This window comes from Arvicola amphibius, chromosome 5, assembly GCF_903992535.2.
Source record: "Arvicola amphibius chromosome 5, mArvAmp1.2, whole genome shotgun sequence".
NCBI classification, from domain to species: domain Eukaryota; kingdom Metazoa; phylum Chordata; class Mammalia; order Rodentia; family Cricetidae; genus Arvicola; species Arvicola amphibius.
Window position 1 is genome coordinate 70,509,216 of NC_052051.1, and position 6,884 is coordinate 70,516,099.

General features: G+C 43.8%; 1 pseudogene; it reads right to left on the bottom strand.

The window, feature by feature from the left end:
• Window positions 1–893: 893 nt before the first annotated feature.
• LOC119815785 lies at window positions 894–2,402 on the bottom strand (annotated as a pseudogene).
• Window positions 2,403–6,884: the final 4,482 nt, after the last annotated feature.

A 6,884-nucleotide genomic window follows, 5' to 3' on the forward strand; every position in this document is an offset into this window, starting at 1 on the left:
GTCTTTGGATGACCATAATGCTTGTCTTTACAGTCCTGGACAAGCAGACAGCAGTTTGGCCATGTCCGATGGCCACACAAGTGTACATAAATCTTGGACAGACAGGCAGCAGCTTAGTCACACCGTATGGACCACACAGGTCTACTTAAGTCCTATAGGCAGGCAGCAGCTTGGCTACAACCTATGGCCCACAGGTCTACATGAATCTTGGACAGACAGACAGCAGATTGGCCACATCCTATGGTTATATATGTCTACAACGTAGGCAATTCCAATAGAGTTTGATGGGTCAGAAAAGAAAGAGTTGGTACAATTCATTTACCTTACTTGTACGATTTTCAAATGTTAAAAAAATACATAAAAACACACCCCCCAACTTCAATTTAGCAGATCCATCACCAGCATTAGAGATGCTAGCCAACACTGCCTGCCTCCTCTTGTCGATGTCCCTCCTGAACTTCAGTAAGGGATAACACTGTAATGGGGCATGCCTTTCAGGGTCAGGGATAAACAGTTCAAACAAGGAATAGAGTTGATAGTTACAGAATATTAGAAAATGACAACTGCCAAGGTTTCCAAATGACTTAATGAAACAATCAATCATGGGGGGAGGGCAAGAAAAAAATTCATAAACTAAATCCAGCATTAAAACAGCATTTTTGAACATGTGTTCTTATGTAGGTTGAACAGCAGTTCCTAAGCTTGCAATAGTTACATGTATCCTATAGGCAGCACTGGGTAGGACTGCCCAAGTTAGGACTACATTGAAGAGAGTGGGATTTATGCATGTTGGATAGCTCAGTATGTGAAATATTTTCAAGCCATCTTGCTTGAGGTATAGAGAAGCATCAATGGAAAAGTGCAGGGGTACCATAGCAACCGGGAGGATGCTGTTACAGTAAGCGACTGTGCAGGATCTCCCATACCATCCTCTTCCTAAAGATGGGCATGTGCTGCTGAGAAAAGGGGGCAGGTTGGTCTCTAGAAATGTAATCTGCATATTTGCAGGTAAACACGCCACAGTCGCTCCCGTTCAGCTGTTGAGGAATCTCCTCTGATGTCATGCTGTATTGCTTCCACTCCAAAGGGTCCAGCTCAATGTTCCTTCGAGTCTTGCTCTCATTTTGTAAATATTGAAAGATGGTCTCACAAATGCTCTGCCCTGTGTGTCCCATGGAGTCATAATATATAATACCCTGTTTTCGTAGGTCGATTTCTATTAGGCTCCAGTGTGCGTTCTGGTGGATAGGCACTAAAATAATTTCCCTTTCAAAGAGACCCATTGCTCAAGTCCATCTCTTCCCAGCACTGCAGGCGCCGTGTTTCAGCTTAGGGTAGAAAAAGGTGCTAAGCACATGAAGAGCAGGGCAGCCTTCCTCTTCACTTCTCTTAACCAGAAGATTCATGTGAAAACTAATTACCTCGTCATTGAGCCGTTCACCAGGCTCTAGGGTCTGGATATCGCCACGAGTAAAGCGCAATTTGAATGCACTACTTAAGATTTCCTCTTGGGGCCCTGGACCTAGTGCCTTCTTGATTTCTTTTTCCATGTCCTCGGTAATATCACGGACTTCATCCATTCCTCTGCACTTCCCTTGGTCTTCAACAGGCTTTTCCTTTGTTGTAAATATGGGCGTCTTGTTGGGGAGTAAGCTGCTGCTGCCACTATGCAGGATTTGAGCCTATACTCCTTGCAAGTCAGACTCCGAGTGGTGTCTCCTTCTTTCTTCAGAGTTTACTCCAGCTTTCTTCTGTGTATCAGAAGATTCTTCTGGAGACATCTTTACTATTTTGTCTGGTGACAGACATTCTCTTGTGACAGCAAGAGTAGATTGTTTAGGATCACACTTAGTTGTTCTGGATCCGTGACTGTGTTCTTCCACACAACCTTTAACCTTTAAACTCGACATAAATGCCCTGTGAGCCCTGGGTGGGTCAGAGATCGTGTCAACATTGTGTTGGAGGTGCTGCTGTAACTTTTGGTACCTTACCCTATGGTGGTCTAGGGAAAATGCCTCCATGACCCAATAGGGCCGCTTACGACCCTGGCCACCATCAAGAGATTTTCTTCCAGTTACAGCCTGCTCCTGTGGACCTTTGGCCAAGTCTAGGATCTTTAGTTGTTTTGGCCTCTCTTCCAGGGGTTTCCGTGGCTGCTCCTTGACTGGCTGTTCAGTTTGAAACCTTCCATCTTGTTATTCCTGAGCTAGCCTCTTCTGAGCCTTGCTGGACTCTTCAAACTCCCAATCCATTCTACCCTCATCCTGGCGTTTCAATTTTTGACCATGTCTCAAAGCCTCAGACTCTGTCTCCGTGCCTCCTTCATCCTGGTGCTTCCTTTTCCGACATTGTCTGGAAGTTTCAGGCTTCATCTCCATCCCACACTGTCCCGGGTGCCACATGGTATCACTGTGTGGATTGCCTGTGTTGGGTGCTGGACCCTGATGTACGGAGAACCACTTATTCCAGGAAATGGAAGAGTCACAAGTTGGTGTCAGGTCAGAAATCTATCCGGTCACTGGATGAAGAGCTTTTCTTCATAAACACAGTTGATCTGGGGTTTCAGGGTCAGTCAGAGTATGAAGCCCATTGAGTGGGCAACGTCAGGAACCGATTGGTGAATCAATCAAGTGTTGGCAGTTCACCAGGGTCCACTGTGGGAAACCCCGTGGAATTCTAGGACTGCTTCCTTAGAAGAGTCCCTCTAGAGTAAAGTAACCAGCTAAGGAACCAGGTCGTCAAAATCAGACAGACTGTCCTAGTCAGTGTAAGACACCAGGCCTTACCCGCCAGGAGAACACATCCGAGGCTAGCCTCACAAGTGATACCTGAGTCCGAGGTTGCCCTAGATACAACCTTCAACAATCCACATCTGATTGTGATGTGACAAGAGATAGCACAACTCAATGTTCTTTGGAGGGTGGTGGTCCTTCTCACCCCCAACTGGGTTGAGGAGTTGGAAGACAGGGTTGGAGGGCTGTGAACTAATCACACGCGTCTCAGTTCCTTCTGCAGAGCACAAGGTTATCCAGATCCTCTCAGCTTAACCGAGTTCATCCTGATTACAGTTTTTATCTCTCAGAACATTTTACATCAGGGTCAATAACAGAAAACAAAACATAATTGCCCTTCAAAATGCCTCCTCACAATATGCTTATTAATTACAAAGAATAAGCAGAATTTCACATTTATAAAACCCAGTATGTACTGTTGTGTTACAAAACTTCTCATAGTGAAATGAAGTATAGGTCTCCTCTCCCCACATAGGGAGCCCAGGACGGACCAAAGTACAGATAACACTAAAGTTCAGCTCGGTGAACCAAAGAGTTTTATTGGGGTTACTTACAAGAATATGGGTGAGGGGTTTCTTACAGGAGCAGAAATGAAGCATAGACAGGTACACCATCAAAGCCCACCCTCTACATGGGTGACAGCTCACAGAACCTGGGGCCCTGGAAACACTGCACACCTTGCAGACAGCTCAACAGGCTGCAGAGTGTCCTTTCCACGTGACTCTGTGGGACTATACCTCTTCAAAGCAGCTGCCTGGATTCTGCTCCTTCCATGCAGCTGGTCTGAGGTTGGCTCTTCTGAGTCTTCGTTGCTGCTCAGCGCCCTTTCATTTGAGAGGATCTCTCAGCTTTTATTACTTACTAAGGCAGGGAGGGGCCTAGTGAATCTGGTTGGTTTCAGGGACTTTTGAGCTCTCTTGAGTTCTTTGCCTTCCCACTTAAGGGGCTTCCCTTCAGACAGGAATATTTCAATCTTTGAGGAAACTGTTGAACAACAGGTCCCAACTCACCAGGAATCAGTATGTTACCATGAGAGTGTAAATAAAACCTCAGCATTGTCAATAGGATTCACTGAGAAAAAGAGACTCGCTGACTTGGTGACAGTCCTAGCAATACCAGAAGCCCTGATGGCATCCCTAGAAGATCCTAGGAAGAATTCCACCAGAGCTGGAGTTACAGATGTGTGGGGTTTTGGTGGGTGCACGGATCTGAATGGCAGTCACCGTGTTTGGACAACAAGCACTTTTACTACTGGTTATCGCTGGCTTCTTGAGCCTCTCTTTCATCCACTTTCAAAGGTACAGAGACTTTTTAGAAATGGGTGGGCAAACAGTCAAGTCACATATTGTATGTTGCTCACACTGAAATGTGACCACGTAACAAACTGTGCAAGGATATTCACACCAGTGTTTTACTGGAAGGAAAAGGTACTTTTCTCTGTGAAAGGTGTGGATGTCTTATGATATTACCCCAGGTGTCATATCATTCTTGTCAAGCTTCTTTCTCTGCGTTCTAACGACACCTCAGAGGGATTTGTTCACAGCAGAGGTAAAAGTTCAGGTCCCCACGCTGATCCTCACATCACTGAGTGACCTAATGACCGAACTGCTCTGTGACGTGGAGCGCAATGCTTAGAGGGTTAATTTTCTGTGCTATGCTTGTAAAAACAGGGGGTTTTAGCTCGTGTAATTACGAGGAAGTTGGGCATACCTTGAATGGACCCTGTCAGCTGGCCCAATATGAGCCAATTGCTGGTGCAATTTGGTGCAGTAAGCTTTCTCATTGGGACTGTCAATCCTCAAATAACAACACAGACTTATTAATTATGAAAGCTCAGCCGGGTGGTGGTGGTGCACGCCTTTAATCCCAACACGTGGGAGGCAGAGGCAGGTGGATCTCTGTGAGTTCGAGGCCAGCCTGGTCTACAAGAGCTAGTTCCAGGACAGGCACCAAAACTACAGAGAAACCCTGTCTCAATTAAAAAAAAATTGAAATCTTGGCCATAGCTTAGGCTTTTGTCCACTAGCTCCTATAATTTAATTAACCTGTTTCTATTAATGTACATTTGATCACATGGCTTGGTTACCTTTCCTCCGTCTCCCATGTCTGATTTCTGCTTCCCTTTGGCATCTCCCGAGTGCCCAGATGCATGCCTCTCACTTCCTGACTCTCTCTCAGGAATCCTGCCTATCCTCCCCTGACTAGCCATTGGCCCTTCAGACCTTTATTACCTCGGTCACAGCGAGACATTCGCACAGGGAGTACACATATCCGACATGTCCCCTCTTTATCTAAATAAAAAGGAAAAGTGTTAACTCTATCGTAGTAAAACTATATGCAAGAACAATTCTCAGGTAAGGATTACATTCACAATGTTCTGTCTGTTTATATTTGCAACATTTGGAGAAAGTACTGTATTATCCATTTCATCTTGGTGAGTCCAAAGTTTTATTTAGAACCTAAACAATGGGGGGGGGGGGGCTGGAGAGATGGCTCAGCGGTTAAGAGCATTGCCTGTTCTTCCAAAGGTCCTGAGTTCAATTCCCGGCAACCACATGATGGCTCACAACCATCTGTAAATGAGGTCTGGTGCCCTCTTCTGGCCTGCAGGAATACACGCAGACAGAATATTGTGTACATAATAAATAAATAAATAAATATTTTTTAAAAAGAACCAAAACAATGTTCTACCATAACTTGTATTACCATCCTGAATACATCTTTTTAGACCTTAAGACATTAATTTTAGATATACAACTTAAGCTTTTATGTTTCAAACTTATAAACTTACATCTCTTATGTAGTTTTTCTTCTGAATTTGGTAACAAGGAAAGCTGATAATTATCTAGGTTTCAACCCCATCAAAGAACAGAGAAGGATATAATATTACCTTAGTAAACAGGAAGTGCAGAGCAAACAACTTCCAAAACAATAGAAATGACAGACAGCTGGCTTCCTGGACAGTCAGCTAAGGTTCCTCTGCAATGGTGGGGCATCCATCTTCAGTCTTCAGGCCTGGAGTATCTTACAGGCTTTTCTGTAAAGCAGGAATTTTGAAGGATTTCCTACCTTGTCTTGGCAAAGTGCAGCAGTTACTTTCTTTTGCTTTCTGCTTGTCCAGTTTGGACAGCATACTGTCAGCAGTTGGAGCAAAGCAAGTTTCTTGCTCAGTGACTACCTTTGCCACATTGAAAGTTAACTCTAAATGGAGGCTCTTTGATACTTCATCATCCTGTTTTGAAGTAAATTGATATTGCCAGGAGCAGACTTGTCTCACTGTCATGAAAAGCCTTATATTAGTAAAACATCTTAAATGCTATATTCTGTAGATCTCTGAAGTGTTTTGAAACCATCTATCTATCTAAAATGTTTGACCTTGAAAACATACCTAACATGACTATAAGTTTGGTGTTATAGAAGACTAACTACTAACCTGCATTCCTAATTACCTTAAGTACTTTATAATAACAGCTTTCAAGGGCTAGAAATTTACATTACATAGTTTAATGAACTGCAAAGGTACAAAGCTTAAGCAAGTATAGAAGCATATATGCCATAATAACATTAAATTTGTATCAATATACAAATGTCCATACCAATGTAAAATGTTTGAGACTAAGAGTTACTTCTTTAGTTAGAAAGTAGATTTAGCAATCTAACCTTTTATCCTATCATTTCACTTTTATACACTTATTATAGTTATTATATAATTGAAAATTTATATATCAATCCCAGTTCCCACTCCATTTTCTATTCCTACTCCCTCTACCTTCCCCTGCACTCTACCCCACATCCTTCCCATGTGGAGTCAACAAAATCTAGCATATCGCTTTGAGGCAGGACCAAGGCCTTCCCCACTATATCGAGGCTGTGCAAGGTATCCCTCCAAAGAGAATGGCCTCCAAAAAGCCAGTTCAAGCAGTAGGGATAAATCCTGATCCCACTGTCAGTGGCCCACAGATTGTCCCAACCATACAACTGTCACCCACATTCAGAGGGCTTAGTTTAGCCCTGTGTTGGTTCCCCCATTGTCAGCCTGGAGTCAGCTAATGGAGTCCCATTAGCTGTGGATATCCCCATGATGGTATTGAC